This window comes from Sipha flava, unplaced genomic scaffold (assembly GCF_003268045.1).
Source record: "Sipha flava isolate LNK unplaced genomic scaffold, YSA_version1 330_pilon_pilon, whole genome shotgun sequence".
Lineage (NCBI taxonomy): Eukaryota > Metazoa > Arthropoda > Insecta > Hemiptera > Aphididae > Sipha > Sipha flava.
In genome coordinates, this window is record NW_020273020.1 from 486,927 (window position 1) to 503,398 (window position 16,472).

Sequence of the window (16,472 nt, forward strand, 5' to 3'; positions counted from 1 at the left end):
GTTTTTGAAGTGTTTTACTTATGGAATGTGTTATCGTAAAAATTAAATTAATTATAAAATCATGATAAAATCAGTAGATGTCAAGCAACGAATAAAGCAATCTGATTTTAAAGCAGAAGTCACATTATCCCATACATTTATATATTCTAAAGCCTGTAATATTTGTAATAAATTATCATCAAAAAATATTAAAGATTCGTTCTACCCATCTTATATCACATAGGCCACTCAACTCAGAACCTAATTTCTGCTTGAAAACAAAATTTATTTTGGTTGAACCATAGAAAAAAGGCAATTATTTCTTTAATTTACCATAGCAATTTCATAGCAATTTCGCGACAGAATAAAATTTAAAATATAAATAAAAATACAAGACTATTATTCATTAGTATATCTGTGGTTTTAACGAGATAGTGCGTACAATCCGTCATACTATGAAGTCCTGATTGATATTTTATCGTAATTCATTGGGTATGTTATTATCGTTATAAGCTATTATTAAATTTATAGGTATCTATTCAGGCCCGTATTTAAAAATTTGGCGCCCCTGGGCATATAATTTATGCCCCCCATCCTAGAAAAAATAAATAATAATAATATAACACTTATTATTTAGTTCATAATCGAGTTTCTTTAATATTAAAATATAACTTATAAACGAAAGTTGTTTAATACTTTTTTTAATTAACAAATTAAATAAATCATAACATAATAAAACATACTATTTTCTTTTTTTTATTGTTTTATTTTTTTTTTCATTAGGTACATAATTTTTAAAATTGATTTTGCTAAAATATTTTGCCATCCTGAGACTTGACGCCCCTAGGCATGTGCTTACCCGGCCCCCCCCCCTAAAAACGGGCCTGTATCTATTTTATATTAAGTTTTTTATAACTATAGGCTTTTGATCTTTATCTTTTGTGGTCGTATAACAATTATGTAAAATTAGAACTTAAATGTAATAATATTTAATATAATAAACTCAAAGGGGATTATTTACACTATTACCCCTACCTTGGATTCGCCATTGATCATTTTATTTGTTAATAAGTAAAAAAAAAATGGTTATTAAATGAAATTTTACACAAACATTTTTCATAATGTTTAAGTGATACGCGGATATAAAAAAGTTGAGAACCGCTGGTCTATGTTTTAGACGTATGTTTAGCTTGATATTTATCGACGATAACATTACAATTAACCGAACGTCTGATACATTTAATAATAATTCTGATAAACGAAAACAAATATTACCCGTTAACTGTAGTCCGTATTCCATGATTGACATACATTGTACCTGCCATACATATTTAAGAACCGTACTTATGCATCTCATAATAATTAAAAAAAAAAAATGTATTATTATAACATAATAAATATATTACAATTTCATACTGGAACAATTACAAAAAAACAATAAAAAGTATTTACATAAAAACTGTTGAAATAAGCGAAAAAAAATTAGTTTATTTAGAATCAGAATAATATAAAACGAATTTATGTATAAAAATTAGATTTTTATCCTTCAAAAAAAAAAAAAAATAAAACTTTTTAAAATCCGAGCTCTATTTATTAGTAATAAAATTATAACTTATTAGTTATTGTGATGTAGGAGTAAATAAAATTTTAAACTTTAAATCAAAAACTGATGTTTAACTAAAAATTACACACCAACACAATAAAACATATTTCATTTAAAGAACTACAATCATCAACATTTTACTCAGGTTCTTGAAAAAAAATAAAATATTTATAAACTATTCAAGCAAACTAATGATAAAATCAAACAATGATTTGTTTAAAATTCGTTGCGTGCAAAATTTCACATTTTCTGATTTTATGTATAACATTTCCGTTTTTGTTCAACTATAGAAAAAAAGATTGATAGTAAATCATAATTGTAATGTTTCTTTTTTTCTAATAAAAATCTTAAATCATTTAATTTTCATGCAGTAAAATGTTACAAATTTTAACTTGAATGTGATACTTTTATAATTGCACCATAGTATAAAAAATCATCAAGGTTTGTTGCACCTATGAAATATAAATATCTTTATTTTATATGGTTTACCGTAAACCGTTCTTATTATATAATGTGTTGTATACTACAGGGAGAGGCGCAGGGAAAATTATTCATGTGAGAATATATTTTCACCTAATTCCTATCAATAAGATATTTTCATTACGTCACTGCTCTTTTGTTCATCCTGGACCAAATACACCTATTAAAACCCAAGGCTTGAAACCGAAAAATAATTTTCTGATTTCGATTTCGGTTTTGGGTATCAGTATTTATTCTTTTATATTTCGTTTTTGTTTTCGAATACTGGTATTTATTTTTTCCAATTTCGAATTCGGTATTAAATATCGGTATTCTTTTTTTTAATCTTGGTTTTTACGTATTAATTTTTTTTCGATTTCTGGTTAATTTCCATTCATTTTTAGTAAAAGTTATATATTGATGTAGTATTTATGACAAAACATATACTAACTGGTAACTCATACCGTTTACGTTTGTTTTAATAATTTTAGTCACAAATATAATATTTAATAATAATTTTGGTTAAATAAACCAGATTTTAGATTAGCCGTTTCTAATTTAAACCTAATATAGAAATTATAGTTACAAATACTCAAGCACGAATTTCCTATTAAAAAAAGAAGATTGCTAATATGTACCTATATATTTTTATATTATTTTTTTTTTTATTTATTTAAATATACGTATTCAAAAAATTTTCATATTCTATTATTTATTATTTGTAACCTCTACAAAATTTTTAAAATTGTTTAATTAAGTATTAAAAATAAAAAATTAAATTGGGGGTCGCGATTCCAAAAAGGTTGAAAAACACTGGTACACTCGTATACGATAATTTCATACTAATTCCAATATGACAGTAGTAAAATATCCGTCAAAAATATGTGTGTAAAATAATAGTTTTATTTTTTTTTTACTATTATTTGAGAGCCCGCGGCAACTATGGCCATTAGACAAAATATTTAAGTTACATGATTATATATATACATTACAATAACAGTTCTAATACTAAATAGATATAACAAACAAAAGAAAAAGGAAAAAAACACTCATAGAAATGGCATACATTGAAAAAGAGTTCAGAGTATTTAGCACTAGTTACAATTACAGTTAATTTATTAGTTGTGTTTCTGATTGGAATTGGATGAGTTTGTAGATGTTGGTGGGATCAGGGTTGAATATTTCGACTAGATGGTCAAAAAATTGAAAGTGTCTTCTCTCCATATCATATTCTCTGTATTCGATATAGTATGTGCTTGATAGTGAAGGGTATTCAATAGTAAGCACATATTGGGAGTTCTTATTTTTTCATTAGATATGAGTGAGTAAGTAATGTATCTCTCATGTTTTCTTGAAATATAGGCAAAGAAGAGAGGAGGTTGGATGGAATATTTGACTTCGTTGATTTTGGTTGACAATTCATTCCGTTCCATCTACCTAAAGAGTGATGTGTCATATTCAATTGCTCTCTTTATGTCTTCATAGGAGAAGCAGGGTAAGATGAGAGCATGTAGGGAAAAGTGAGCGAGTTTGGCTACCTTGTCCGGAAAAATATGGCCGGGAATCCAGATGTAAATAATTCTTTTATCAGATTGTTGTGCTTTGATGTGAGTGTTTTGAATTTTCCTGACAATGTCGGAAGGGGTGTAATGGTGTCAAAGGCTGGTTAAGGTAGATAGTGAGTCTCTGAATATTATAATATTGTTGTCTGTTACTTTATAAAAGGATTACTCAATAGCTTTAAGAATTTCCATAGCTTCTGCAGTACATATTGAGTATTTGTTTGAGAGTTTCCACTAGATTATATCTTTTTTGCATAAGATGACCATGCTGACATTTCCTGAGATGCTAAAGGCGTCCGTGTATATGTGGGTATGAGGAGGGAGTGAACAATACTCTTTGAATAAATTTCTATATATGGAAGGGCAAGTTGAATTCTTGGAAAACGGTGGAGGTCAAGATAGATGTCAATATTGAATTTCCAAGGAGGACAGAGCAAAAATGTTCATATGGAATCTTATTTTCTAGCTCGTATTTTATATACACATTGTTGAAGATATGTTTGGGGCGATGAGTTAGGCCTTGAGGGATTCTTGACATTCTTACTGAAAGTTTTATCATCTGTTCTTCCTGTCAAGAAAGAAGGGGAAGGATACCTGAAATGTTTAGAATGCTTTTGATGGGGCTCGAGCGGAAGGCGCCAATGGAGAGGCGGCATCCCTCATTGTGAATCGGGTCCAAAATTTTTAAATATTTGGCTGTTGAGAAAACTGGAGCACCGTCATCGAGTTTTGAGAGTACAAAAGTTTTGTGGACCTTTATAAGGGCTTGAGATGTGCACCCCATGAGGTGTGAGCAAGAGTTTTTATGATCCTTAGTCTTGAGGAAGTAGATTTCTTTATGTTGAGTACGTGAGGAGTCCATGACGCTTTGTGGTCGATAATATCACTTAGTATTTTGGCTTGGGATTGGTTTTCAATAACGTGATTTCCGAAGTTGATTCGGATTTTATTTCTAATTATCTTTTAGCTGAAGATTATAAGACTGGTTTCCTTAGGAGAGAAACGGAAACCTAATATCTTAGACCAGGATATGAGTTTGTTCGTAGAGTCTTGTAATATTTGTTGAACATTATTAGCGTTTGTGCTACGGCAGAGTAAAGTGAAGAATAATAGTTCTATTATGGTAAAAAATTACATTATCGTATAGACCTAAATAAATGTAGTTCTGTTTTACAAAGGTTAAATGAATAATTTAAGGCAAGCTGGGCCAATTCAATATGAAACCTTCACGATACCTTTTCGCATATTATGGCTTGATTTTTTTTCAACTGTTCTAGAAATACGATTAAATAACAGTCCTGCTGTTGAGTTTCTAAAGTTTCTAAACAACGTGTTTACTTGATTTCGGGTTCAACTGTTATTCGTGGTGTTAGTGCCAGTGGTAAGATATACCGGGAATGACAATGTTTTAGTGAAGTATACATTATACGAGGGTCGCAAGAAAAAATAATTTTTTAGAGCGCCAACTATATTTTTATGTATTTACTTCAAAAAAAAAAAAAAGGGGTATCTACCCTTAATTGCTTTATTAACAAACTGCCGCCTAAATATGTTAAACACAGATCATGATTTATTTTGCGATATTTTTAACAAGATAACAAACGAAATAATATATTTCATTAGTAAAAATACTAAGAAAATAAATTGCGCACTTACTTTTTAGATTTAATAATCTTATTTGTATTTTACATTCAAACACAAACCGTACCAGTTCTTTTTTGAAAACTTTTAAAACAAAGGACACTTACTTAAATTTTATCATAATATGTGAGTAGACGTTATATTTCTTTGCTGTTTAAATACAGAGCATTTATGATTTGATCTCTATCAACTTGATTTACTATTTCTCGTTTACACTGCGTTACGAATAATGATTCTAAAATGTCTTGTACAATAGTGAACCTTAATCATGTTTTTAACAATTTTAGTTTCGAGATTTAGATATTTCACACGTTAGAGACAGAATCAGTAAATATTTATATATTTTGTACAATTCTGTGTATTATGAGAAATACATTTTATAATCAGTGGTTATACACAATACGCATGATAAACATGCATTATAATATTTTACTTTATTACACTTTAAATCGTACTCATTAGCCCATCCATCGTCATCAACGGTATCGATTTGACCTGAATCTTCATACGCACTCTGTAAACCGACTTTACAAATTGATGGCCAAGACGAAGCAAAAGAAATAAGTTCTACTTTGAGGATTGGCTGTTTAATATAGGAACATATAGTTTACATATTTCAACTAACGCATTAGATGATATACAATATTTTCTTATATTTTCGAACTTTTTGAGCGATTAATCACGACGTTTTATACAGGTAAATACCTGCATTCTTATCGATTAGTGCATAATACACCCGGGACGACCTCTAAAATAATTTTAATTATACTTACAGTCTCGTGCCGATAGCCGAACGATACGCACGCGATATGCTCTTGCTCCATCCCGTTTTTCTAATACTGCTCTTGCCGTCAACGACATAATAAATAAAACAAAAACCGTGTTATCTGTTGACTCTATTAGCAATTATTGTCAATAGTCTTCAATAGTGTTCAATTTTTTTATTTTTTTTTTTTTTTTTATTATAACCACCAGCACGTTTACGCTAAACGTTGTCTTTTACTCCGTAAAACTCTGTATTAATTTCATTTCAAAACACAGACGTCGCATTATATTACGTAACCGTTGCCTGTTGTCGTCTTATCTGTAGACTGCCATCCGGCGGCCAGTTAATTAAGGTCAATTAAAATCGCGCACCACCACCGATAACTATGCCAACTCAAAGAAACACTAGCGACACTACTACTTATCAAAATTATGATAAAAACCGATCAACTGTACTTAGCGGCAATTCACGTATACAGAGAATCTCAAGTGATTCCGTCTTTTCAACCACAGATCTTTGAAACAAAAACAAAGATGACTTTAAAATGGTCAAAAAAAAAAAAACCAAACGACTACTATCCTTCTCCAGGTCTACTGGGAAAGAGGGGAGTAAGAAAACCAAACAATTATTTATTTCAACTAATCGCTATACTCCAATTGCCATGAACGACGATATGGAACTAAGAACAAACACCCAAATTCCCGCAACAAATTCCAGTATATAACAAGAAAAAAAAAATCTCACTTCCACCACCTATAATAGTCCGTGGTGTCAAAGATTTTATAAGCGTCCGAGTTGAACTAATAGATATAGTTGGTCCCGAAAACTTCTCAGTTAAAGATACAATAAACACTTTAAAAATTCAACCTAGCAGCCCGGGAGCATATCGAAAAATTATTCATTTTTTAAAAGACGCGGATGCCAAGTTCCACACGTATAAAATGAAAGAGAACAAAGCATTCAGAATCGTCATACGAAATCTTTATCCATCTACCACTCCAATCGAAATTAAAACCGCAATAGATAAAATAGGATTCTCCGTACGCTCAGTTACAAACGTCTTTAGCAAATTCGAAAAAATCAAACTACCCCTCTTCTTCGTGGACCTCGAACCAGCCGAAATAAACAATAACATCTTCGAGGTCAACAACCTACTTAATACAAAAATAAAAGTCGAGGAACCTTATAAACGACGTATTATCATTCAATGCCGAAACTGCCAGGAATATTGACATTCAAAAGCATACCGTTCATACCCACCCCGATGCGTACACTGTGCTGCTCAACACCTCACATCCTCTAGCACAAAACCCCGAGACACACCTGCTAAATGTGTATTATGTAATGGTGAACATCCGGCCAATTACAAGGGATGCCAAATACACAAAAATCTACAAAAACTCCGCAATCCAAACTCAATAAACCAACAACCTACAATCAACACGCAATCTTACTATATCCAAGCAACAGCACTTCCGACCGAAACCCGACCACCAACCCCACAACAAAAGACATATGCAAATGTTACCTCTAATCATGAGCCACCTAATAATCAAACAAACCAACTGGACACAGGTACTATGCTAACCAATTTTACTAACGATTTTAAAGCGCTCATTAATTCTCTTCTTTCTCTCCTGACTGTAGTCCTAAATAAACTAATTCAACAAAATGACAAGTAACTCACCTACCTATAAATCACTACTAATACTTCGATGGAACGCTAATAGCCTCCATAACCATCTTAACGACCTACAACTAACACTACACGAAAAGCGCATAGATATTGCCCTTTTATCTGAAACGCACTTAACAACTCGCAATAAAATTTACATACTAAGCTACACCTTTCTCCACACAAATCACCCCGATGACTCTGCTCATGGAGGTGCAGCTATATTTATCAAATCCTCAATTCTTTTTCATCCTCTCCCTCCATACAATGAATCACACATTCAAGCAAATTCCATTCAAATCACACTTGATCACACACCTATTATAATCACTTCAACATACTGCCCTCCCAGGCATACTATCTCCCCACTCCAATTTGATACAGCTTGTGAACCTTGCAAAGAAAACGTCCCGATATTTTAGACATTTTTATTACTAAAATACCAAACAGGCTAAATTTTACAACTGAAAATCTCCAAAACCCAATGTCAGATCACTCCCCAGTGCTTCTAATAGTCAACACTGAACCTCCAATCAAACCAACTAGACCTTCATTAATCAATGGTGTAATAAATTGGGATTCATTCCAATCTAGCCTATCCAATAAAATTGATTTAAGAACTCGCCTAAAAACAAACAATGACAACGACAAGGCTGTTTACAATCTAACAACTTCAATTTAATCAGCTGCCTGCACACCAAACCCCACCCTCAACCAAAATCATCATACAATGTCCTCACACATAAGAAACCTAATTGTACAAAAGAGAAGGGCAACGGCAACCTGGCAAAGAACCAGATACCACTCCGATAAAAGAATTTACAACAACCTATGCATAACACTTAAACGAGAAGTAGGCAAACAGTGCTCGGAGATTTTAACAAATATACAGCCTCACTTTCAGAAAAAGACGGCTCACTCTGGAGAGCCACACGCAGAATACTAAAATATAAAACAACCATCTCTCCTTTAAAAAAACAAGACGAAACCTGGGCGATAAATGACACTGAAAAAGCAGAAACCTTTAGAAATCATCTAGCAGCCGTGTTTCAACCAAATCATTTTACTACCCCCCCCCCCCCCCCCGCGCCACCCCCCCCTTTTTTCCCCCCCCCCCCCCCCCTATAAGTACAATCAATACTTTTTTAGACAGTCCACTGCCTCTAACCTTACCTCCTAAATGCTTCTCTCCATCAGTTATCAAAACTTTCATAAAAAACTTTCCATTGGGCAAATCACCAGGATACGACTTAATTACGGCTGAAGTAGCTCGCAAACTTCCAAACAAAGCCATTACTCAGCTAACACATATTTTTAATGCAATCTTAAAACTATCATATATTCCAGTACAATGAAATTTTCAATTATAATAATGTGACCTAAACCTAACAAACCAACAGACAACCCAGCTTCTTATCGTCCAATAAGCCTACTTCCTTTCTTCTCTAAACTATTGGAAAAACTAATCCTAAAACATATCTACCCAATTATCACTGAAAATAAAATAATCCCCAATTCTCAATTCAGATTTCGGGAAAAACATTCAACTATACATCAAATTCATAGATTAGCAGATACCATTGCGTGCTCACAGGAAAAAAAACAATACATCTCAGCCGTATTCTTAGATGTGTCACAAGCATTCGATAAAGTCTGGCATCCTGGACTATTATACAAATTAAAAAAATTCCTACTTCCCTCTTACTACCTCCTTCTAAAATCTTATTTAAATGAACGTTCCTTTGCAGTCAGCTCGGGTACAGAAATCTCCAACATCTCTCCGATCCTAGCTGGTGTACCAAAAGTTGAAGTTCTATTTCCCACACTATATAACTTACACATCGCAGATCAACCGATATATCCTGATACATCAGTTGCCGAATACGCAGACGATAAAGTTATTTATTCCACTCACTCTGACCCCTCAACTGTCTCGACATTACTACAAAATCATCTCGACCTACTTTCTCCTTGGTACTTCCAATGGTACACAAAAATAAACGAATCGAAATCAGTCAATACCACTTTTACCCTCAAAATACAACAACCTCCTCCAATAACACTAAATAATGAAATCATCCCTAATTCGGACACGGTTAAATATTTAAGACTATACCTTGACAAAAAACTCAACTGGGCCAAACACATTCACATGACCAAACTAAAACTAAATCAAAGACTGTCTATTCTCCGCAGTACTCTGAGCAAAACCTCAAACCTCAACCTAAAATCAAAAATTAACTTGTACAAACTATTAATAAAACCCATTTGGACTTACGGAATTCAGCTATGGGGAGCTGCTAAAAATACAAACATAAACAAAATTCAAGTAGTCCAATAAAAAACTCTTCGTCTCATCACTAACGCCCCTCCGTACGTCTCTAACGAAACTCTGCACTCAGACCTGAACATACCGTATGTCAATGAAGTCGCAAAAAATCACTACTTTAAATTCCATCACACTCCCTTCCGGGTAACACGGTAAGGAGACTCCAGTACAAGTGGCCCAGAGACTGGTTAGCATAATACACAGGTCTATTCGTTAATCAAAAAAAAAAAAAAATTCCTCGCCGAAGTGCCGTTGCTGGACAGTTTCTTCAATTCAAGATTTCATAATAAATTATAATAGGGTTACATATTCGTTTGTATTGATTTGTATTGATTCTATTATTATTATAATTCGAATATCTCTTAAGCTTATTGTACCAGGAGTACAGATTGTTAATAGGTCTTAATTCAAAATAAAAAAAAATTATACTTACGTCTTACGAACACAATATTACAATATCACAATTACAATACCATCGAACTCGTATGCACTTGTCGATGGCTCAACGAAGAAATTAAAAAATATCATTTTTCATTATAATATAATGGTAATATTGAAACCGAAATGTATATACATATTATAAACTATAATATAGTGTCTATGATCCGTATTTGTATACACCCGTCTAGAATGTAGTTCATAGTTTTTTTTTTTTTTTTTTTAATGAGATTTTAACATTACATTATGATATCTCGACAATTATGTTCATGAATTCGAAATAAATTAAGGTTGGTAAAGCTCACACTCTTAAATTCGGAGACCTGATTGCAGGATAAAATTTAGCGTATGTTTAATTATATTGGTATTGTCGGTTGAAAGAGCATCAATAAGGGAAAAATTAATACCAGAGATGAAAAAGAGAATCTTTAGTTGAGATCTTTGGATGGATAGAGATGGACAGTTAATGAGTAGGTGATGGAAATCACAGTATTCTCCACCACAGTTGGGTAGAGGACAACACACACTACTGTTGAGTCCCAATTTAAATGAGTGGTGTGGTAATAGGCTATGGCCCGTGCGTAATCTAGTGAATTTAGCTATGGCTGCACGGCTCATCTTTAGGGAATGAAACCATGGTCGATTAGGGATGTTTTTAAATAATGACCTATAACCAAAAGCATAGGATTCTGGTAAGGAATCCCATTCCAGCTTCCATTGTTCATTTATAACTTTGCGATGTAAAGAGACTAAATCCGTATAGGGACACCACAGTGGACCCGAGTAAGAGTGGTTCATAGTTATTATTGTATAATTATATACTTACTTCGTAATACGGGTGTCCCGTAGAAAAACCAAAAGGAAAACATTAATCAATGTACTTATACGTGTGCAACAAACGCGGTGTTCAGATTTTACAAGTCACCTCCATGGTCAATAATATCCTCAATGATAACAAAACAATTATTTACATAAATATATCTCCCCGGCACCTATGCATAATGAACATATGGTTTGTATAATGTATTAAAATATACACATTAAGTCAATATTTTAATGATATAAAAATGAAGGTGGGAAAAAAAGCGCTAATTTATCATGGGGCGCAACGGGGAAACTTTCGGCGTCCCGGTGGACCAGTACGGACCTGCGCAGAGGTGGAACTATGAATTTTTTCGCCCGGGGAAAATTTTAAAATTACACCCAATCATAGATCAATAATCAAATACTCTTTTCAAGAATTTTTTTCTAATAATTAATATAAGATTATACTTATTGAGTTTTAACCTAATATCAGTATTCAACAAAGTTAAAAATATCAAATTAATTGTTAATAATTACAAAAATTACACATTCTAAAATATTACGCCCGGGAATGAATCTCCGCCCTGGGTCTGCGTACGTATATAATCGTATTGCAGTAGTACAATCGTAATCTAACGCGTATCCACAACGGAACGCAATAACACAAAGCACGTGGGCACGCGAAACTGGTATTATCTGGTGTAACTGGATCACTGTTTAAAAAATATCTGCACGGAAAATTATCCCCCGCACTACGCACCGTCTTGCGAATCGATCGACTTCTTAATCAATCAATCACAACATTAAGTCCTATCCGTCGGATGAACGGTGTACAGTTTAACTCCTGGCTTATGGCTGTGATGCGACTAAATTGCAAGTTTCCGCGAATAAAATCACGGTAGGCAGCGTATAATAATATTTCATTCGGAGTTGAGCTAAATTATTTCTATTTCTATGATATTAAATATTGTTCTTTGCTTCTCTTCCTTTTTTTTTTTCGCTCCGCTGACTACTCGCTATTTTCCATTATTGTATTTTTTTCTACATATTCTCCTTTTTATTTACTAAATGTGTCAACTATCCTTTACTTCTTTTCCCATACCGAATCCCTTTAGTATTTAAATGTGCATATATCATTTCACTTGAATTCATTTTATGAAGAAGATAAACGCCCGTGTTTTATTAATATTATTTTTTTCTCGTCGAGCGCACGTCTATTATTATATACCTTCTGACACAATCTTTTATCAACATTAACCCAATATAATTAAATGTACGCTTAAGTTGTTTCCCTTATTTCTCTATAATATACCTATGTATAAAATAATGTATTAGTGTGCATAGTGATAATTGTATGTACATTGTACACGAAAACACAGAAAGCACTCCTTTTTATTAACATCTCAGCACTATAACAAATTTTGCTGTACATCCATTATTTCATTTTTTACAATCTTATTTAAACTAACAAAAATTATTTATTTTTATTATTTTAATTAATTTTTGTTTTCATATTATTTGATAGATATATTTTATATACATTTTAATGCAATTTAAAAATAAGCATTGTATCTAGTATTAAAAACAAATACTAAAGGCAAGTACAATAATTTGACTTTTTTTTTTTAAGTATTTTGGTGTTACAATGGGTCATATGAACGAAATTCATAAAGCACTACCATTGTACTTTAAAGACCTCTGTTCTACATACCACCTCATTGTGTTCTCTACATCATATTAGGAACATGATAAAAAAAATTAACAAAAAAATAAAATGGTATAATATACCATCTAATTACGTCTCCAAATATTTAGCCCTAGGCTTTTGTTTTTTGTTCATCGTAATATGCCATATGGTTCATATGAATTCAACCAAAATAAAAAAAAAACTTATAAATTTTAGGTAGACATCGAAGCACATACAAATTATTCTTAAATATAAATAACATTTGCCTAAAACAACGTTACTAGAAGGAGACGTTATTATTGTTTACCTTTTAACTTAACGGTATACAGAGAAAATTAATATTTAATAATTTTAAAAATATAAAGCATTCTAGAGAATAAATTGGAGGTACGTTTTTTTTACGGCTGTATACTTAAAGCTACGATGAAATAACAAGTTTGACCTATACAGTAAATGCGCAGACGGATAATAAAACCCAGATCATAAATTTGTATTGCAAAATAATTAATACATAACAACTATTGATATCAATTTCATCTATGAATAATTGGTTATCATATGTTATATTGGTTAAATAACCAACGAAAATATATTTTCAAGAATTTAAATATTACAAGCAAACTATTTATTTTGAATTTTATAAATTTCGAAAATATTTAACTAAAATAATAATATATAATATAAAATATATTTCTTACAACATATTAATTTACGTAAAAAAATAAAAATAAAACTATTAAATATTTTAACACATGGTGAAGAGTAATACACTTGCAACTTTTCAAAACTTTTTACATATATAAATACCACAGATTTTATATGTAAAACCACTACGTTTCACGTACTTAAAAATAATTAATTGCTTTATAAATTACTACTAATTATTTGAATTATAATCGAATGAAATCATGAAGAAAACGTTATATCGATATTATATGCATTATTCTTAAATGACTCATATTGGTCATAATTATTATCATTATATTTTAAGATTATTTTATTTTTCTTAATCTACAGATCTATAAACTCAATAGCGAACACGTATTTCGTATGTTGACCATCGATTTCGTAAACGCTAGCATTGATAATCTTACTTATTAACATCTGGAGGTGATTCGTTGAAAATGTCAAATATTTTAAAGAAACTAGATCTGAACCACTTCATCCCATCCATTGCATAATTTTCTAGTTGTCCCGAAATTCTTTTCGGTCTGGTTTAGAAGTTATTATTTCCCTTGGCGGTATTATGATTATCACGTGTGTATAAATGATATGATAATCAATCGTACGGAAAAAATTGAAACAAAAGTAATAGCTGTTTATCGAAAAACCAATAGTGTATTAACTGTACAATTTAACATCATGCTGAGCATTATACTACGGTTCGCTAGAGTTTTTAATTAGAAAATTCGACCCCTTGTAACTATTATTAATACTGCCCGTTCTTGATTACATTTTAATTAAAACGGCTCATCTATGCTGTAAAATACAAAACCTGTCTAGCTGAGCATATGAGTATAATAACTAAACGTTTTTAATACCACTCGGCGTACTAAAAACGTACAATGAACATAACGCGCACGACGAGACACGCTTAGACTACGCTATTCATTTGCAATGTTTTTATCATAATCAACGTTCGCCTCTCGGTTTTTGACCATTCACCATTCGCACCGTGATTTGCCCAGTTTATTTTCGTTTCACATCAACATTTGGTCTACTACAGACGTACAAACTAACTCGGAAGTTCTTCGTTAACAAAGGTACATATAATACAGTAGCAGTTTTGGGAAGGATCCCGTCCTTTATATAGGAACGAAGCTTGGAACGCGTTCCTTTTCAAGTATAACGAGGAACTTGAACTCAAATTTCCGTTAGAAAAAAAAATGAAACATGTTATATTCAGTGATATTATTTTCTAGCATATATTATATATATATTCTATCAAATTTTAGTCTTGGTAATAAAATATTAACAGTCTGTTCTAAAATCAATGGTAAAAGGTATACTTATTTGATTTCATTTGGGATCACTGATTACCGCTGATAAGGCGTTATGTCCAACTCATATTTTTATCATCTGATATTTAAGCATACAAGGTACTTAATAATGTTAAGTTAATATGATTATATAAACCAGTGTTGTAATACTGTGATAAAAAAAATGTAAATAAATCAAATAAATGTTGTTAAAACTTGGGACTCCTTAAAAATTCCTATTTTACCGTCACATTTTGTTAGTTTTTCATTGCGCATTTATTGAATATTTTAAATGAGCAAAAATCAAAATCTGACACCTATAAAATTCAACTAACTATTAGGAAAGATTTTGAGTTTAAAAATTAACCAATCATTTTTGGTTTGAAAGTTTTCCACAAAAAAAACATCATTGATAACCGCTAAGATTGTGAAAAAAAAAATTTAAGTGACGGGAACGCGCTCCTTTTTTGCAACAGAAACAAGGAACGGATATATATTTCATTTTTTACAACAGGAACGAGGAACGAGAACGAGTTCCTTTTTAAAAGAAACTTTCCTGACACGGTACAGAGTAATGGTTCAATTTACGAAATGCATTTATTTTATGTTTATTAAATTCTATTGATTCTATTGAATCTTATCCGTTGTTTTCTAGTTGTAAAACCCAACAATAATAAATTGAAAATTAAAAATTAAACATCCAATCAAAAATCGTAATCACCAGAACATTGTTCGGTTTGGCTATCGGTAAACAATAATTTAAAATTTTGTTGTAATCCAGAAACTCGTGCACTGTTGTAGTTACAGTACATGAAATATTAATTGTATGTACGGTGAGACGGCGGATAATCCCGGCACACGTTTGTTTATATAACATTGATTAATTCCAATGACATTAAACCAATAGTTGATATGAAAATAAAAGCGTACAGTAATTAAACAAAAAATCCTGTTTGTACATCGTGTTATCGCTCAAAATCTTTAGTTTTATAACCAGGAGTGGTTAAAAAAAACCTCTATATAGTGGACAGCCACGGGGAATTAAAAAATATCCACTAAAGAAAGTTATCCACTATTGAGTAAACCTCTACATAGTGGACATATGCGAAAAATTACTAAATGTACACTATAGGGAAACACTATACAGAATTTTTTATACACTATACATGAAATTATACATTGGAATATTATATGTATTAATTTATTATTTATTATATATATGTAATATATATGTAGTATAAAAATATTTATAAAATGTTTAATGATTATTTGTCATATTTATATTAATAATTTACAGCAGTTCGTAATTCGCATTAATGATAATGAAAAAGTAGAAAAACTTACATTTCTTTATTGGGATTGTTTTAAGTACTCAAATATCAAATTTACGGTAGTTTATGTATGGTTTGTTTTTTATTAATTTTTCGTACAAATCATAAATAATAAATAGAATTTAAAAAAAGTATTCTTTTTAATGTTCAATAACAGTATGAAAAATAAAAATAATTACTGCAGCTAAAAGTGTAACTATAAAATTATACAAACAGTAA